We start from the raw sequence: 4510 nt of genomic DNA on the forward strand, positions 1-4510 counted from the left end.
CAACTCAACGGAAGACTAGCAGCCTTGTCCAGATTTCTAACCGGATCAGCCATAAGATATCTTCCCTTCTACGCTACACTAAGAAAAGGAAAGAGGTTTGAATGGACCACAGAATGTGAGCAAGCCTTCTAGGATTTCAAAAAATTCCTAGGCCAACCACCCATTCTTACTCGACCACGAAAAGGAGAAGCACTCATATTATACCTCGCAGTGGGAACTCGGACAATAGCCTCAGCGCTAGTCAGAGAAGACGAAGGTGGGCAACAACCCATCTACTTCATCAGCAAAGCCCTACAAGGGGTCGAACCGAACTATCAAAAGATAGAAAAATTCGCCTACGCTCTCATACTAACTTCTCGACGGCTCCGCCCATATTTTCAAGCTCACACCATCAAAGTTTGGACTAACCAACCCATAAAAGGCATTCTACAGAAGACAGACTTAGCTGGAAGAATTCTACAGTGGGCAGTCGAGCTATCTGAGTTCGATCTTCAATATGAAGCTCGGACGGCCATCAAGTCCCAATATTTGGCCGATTTTATTGCTGAGTACACTGACACCCCGGGAACTCCTACAAAATGGAATCTCTATGTAGACGGCTCTTCAAACAAAACCGGGAGTGGTACAGGTGTGATAATAGAAAGCGACCAGGGAACCCAAATCGAACTCTCCTTAAAATTTGAGTTCCCTGCTTCAAACAACCAGGCCGAATATGAGGCATCACTAGCTGGTTTGAGACTGGCTAAGGAAGTGAGAGTTCAAAAGCTTATCATCTTCAGCGATTCGCAAGTAGTCACCTCGCAAATAGCACAGACTTACTAAGCTAAGGACCCTACCATGAAAAAGTACCTGGACAAAACTAAGGAACAGCTCGAACAACTCGGGGAATATGAGGTCCGCCATATACCTCGGGAATAGAATGCTCGAGCTGATGCACTCTCAAAATTAGCCAGCACCAAACCAGGGGGCAATAATAGAAGCCTCATCCAAGAAATACTGCAAAACCCATTGATCTCGGAGGAAGAAAAGGTCTTGGCCGTATCAGGTCAAGATCAAGGATGGATGACCCCCATCATCAACTACCTCAAATTAGAGGCACTCCCTACAGATAAGAATGAGGTAAAGAAGTTGAGATGAGAAGCACAGTACTATACCATCATAAATAACATCCTATACAAGAGGGGGATCTCCACACCCTTACTAAAATGTGTGCCGACCTCCAACACAAAGGAAGTCTTGGAAGAAATACATAATGGCATATGTGGCAACCATCTTGGAGCACGAGCTCTATCCAAAAAGGTACTCCGAGCCGGATTCTTTTGGCCGACTTTGCAAAAGAAAGCAACAGAGTTCGTAAAGACATGTCCACCATGTCAGAAGCATGCTAACTTCCACATCGCCCCACCAGAGGAGCTCATCAGCGTAACATCACCTTGGCCATTCGCAAAATGGGGACTCGACCTCCTTGGACCCTTTCTCCAAGGATCGGGACAAGTCAAGTTCCTTATTGTAGGAGTAGATTACTTCACAAAATGGATTGAGACAGAGTCCCTAGCTAATGCCACTGCTCAAAGAAGTCGGAAATTCTTATACAGGAACATTGTTACAAGGTTTGGGATTCCTTACTCCATCACCACAGACAATAGAACTCAATTCACGGACACAGGCTTCAGGAAGTTGGTGGCAGACTTGAAGGTAAAGCATCAATTTTCATCCGTAGAACACCCACAAGCTAATGGACAAGCAGAAGCAGCTAACAAAGTCATATTGGTTGGGTTAAAACGGAGACTACAGGACACAAAAGGAGCCTGGACTGAAGAGCTCTCACAAGTCCTATGGGCATATCGAACAACTCCACACTCCACCATAAGGGAATCACCTTTCCGACTGGCTTACGAAATGGAGGCAATGATCCCAATGGAGGTCAAAAAAGGTTCCCCCAGAACAATCCACTACAGTGAAGAGGCCAACTCCTAACTTCAAAGGGAAGAGCTCGACCTTCTTCCAGAAATTCGAGAAAGAGATCGGATCTGGGAAGAAGCGTTAAAACATCGAATGGCATCAAGATACAATCAGAACGTATTACAGCGAAGTTTTGCCAACAACGACCTCATCCTAATCCGAAATGATATCGGAACAAGTCGACCAGGAGAGGGGAAGTTAGCAGCTAACTGGAAAGGACCCTACCGAGTCACAGAGGTACTAAGAAAAGGCTACTACAAGCTGTCCGAACTCGAGGGGTGAGAGCTACCAAGGTCGTGGCATGCCTGCAACCTAAGAAGGTATTATAGTTAGAGGTAATAAAGATCTTAGGTCAAGGTGCACTCTTTTTCCTGAAAAGATTTTTTAATGAGGCACCAAGCCAAGATCTGTAAAATCACCTGACTTAGAGGGGGTAAACACTCACATGTATATATTTTATTTGCCTATATGTCTACTTCCTATTGGAACAAAACTTTTCAGATTTTCTACAAAGTTTCTTTACAAAGACGCATTAATCTGAATGCAAAAATCCATTGCCTGATTACAAAGCTACAGGTCGGTAAGGTGAAAATCAAATTCACCACCTGACCATGATGAAATCGAATTCATCGTCCAAAATTCTACAAAGGTCGGCAAGGTGAAAACAAAATTCACCGCCCGACTTCGACAAGGTCGACCTAGTGAGAACCAAACTCACCGTCCGACTTCGACAAAATCGGCAAGATAAAAAAGCGATAAAAATAGATTAATGTGAAAGCTACAAAAAGTTATAAAAAGTAATCCATAGGAAGAGGCCTGACGAGGTCTGAGTAAAAATGGATTGCTAAAAATAACTTAGAATGGACCGACATGAAGAAGTCGGACCAATCGACATAAAAGCGACAAAAGTTATAAAAAGTAGTCCATAGAAAGAGGTCTGACGAGGTTTGAGTAAAAATGGATTGCTAAAAATAACTTAGAATGGACCGACATGAAGAAGTCGGACCAATCGACATAAAAGCGACAAAAGTTATAAAAAGTAATCCATAGAAAGAGGCCTGACGAGGTCTGAGTAAAAATGGATTGCTAAAAATAACTTAGAAGGCATCGAGATGAAGAAGTTGGACCAATCGACATGAAAGCTACAAAAGTTATAAAAAGTAAGCCATAGAAAGAGGCCTGACGAGGTCTGAGAAAAAATGGATTACTAGAAATAACTTAGAAAGGCCTGACCAAGAAGAAGTCGGACCGGACCAATCAAAGCGACAAAGTTATAAAAAGTAATCCATAGAAGGAGGCCTGGCCAGCCCTAAGTAAAATGGATTACTAAAAATAACTTGAGAAGAATAGACAAGTGAAGTCGACTAATAACTACAGATCGGATCGACACGAGAAGTCGGACCAATGAAAGGCGTGCGACACAGCTCGACCTAAAAAGCCACGACCACGCAAAAAGCCATCAAAATTGTTCAGACTAAAAAGGTTCCATAAAGAACATTAGCAAGTCATCGAACAAAGCTAGCCAAAGGTCACTCCGACTAAAACAGGAAACAAACAAGCACAAAGGCAATCAAAGAGGTCGGATAGAAAAATCCAACACTCTAAAGATTCCTGGATGCATCAAAGGTTGCAGGAAAAAGTTACTACAATAAAAACTCAGAAGGCCACCCGAAGGTCGACCTTAGGAGTTTAAAAGCATTTGTTTTTCCTAAAGAAAGTTACTAAGAAAAGCAACTAAAATGTCAAGGCCACACCAGGGCTCAATTACAATAAAACAGAGTTTAAGAAAGCCCATAGATCGGGCTATACAAAAAATACATCAAAGAAAAGTCATCAAGGGTTCAGTTCTCCTCAGCAGCATCACCCTGAGTTGTAGAAGGGGGAATAGTCTTCAAAGGAGTCGCGTCCACAGTCCCATCCTCACGATTGAGTATCTCGCGATCCGAATCGGGTTGGGAATGGTCGACTTCGACAGAACGATTTGAAGAAGTCGCAGCTACAGAGGCTTTAACTGGCGGCATAGGGGGATGATCTTCTCCTTCATCCTTATCCGGGGCAGGGATGATTTTTCCATCCTCAACAACATTATCCAAACTAAAAAGACTCAGGTCAAGCTCGGGAGCAAGAACTCGGACCTGAGCTTTTAGGTTCTCATACGCATCAGTCACACTGCCCACAAGATGACCCTGGAGCTCGGCATAGTCAGCATGAGCAGACTCCAGCCTCTCCCTAGCCTCCAACAGCTCACCATAGGTACGGGTATAACTCTCCTTCGACTTCTTGGCCATCTCCTCGGCCAAATTCGCAGCAGCCTCCGCAACAACAGCCCTGGATTTTTCTTTTTCTACATCCAGCTCCAGTTTAATAACTCTGGCGTCCAGCTCATCCTTCAACCCCTTAATCCTGTCATACTCTGACTTGGCTTCCAGCATAAACTCCTTCGTCGCATGGACAGGAGAATCTTGGATTGAGTGAAACAAAGCCGCACCCATGTGCGCCATCCGAACACTACTTCTAGTAATGAAATCCAGATGGTGCAGGATAGACA

This window comes from Arachis ipaensis, chromosome B09 (assembly GCF_000816755.2).
Source record: "Arachis ipaensis cultivar K30076 chromosome B09, Araip1.1, whole genome shotgun sequence".
Classification (NCBI taxonomy): Eukaryota; Viridiplantae; Streptophyta; class Magnoliopsida; order Fabales; family Fabaceae; genus Arachis; species Arachis ipaensis.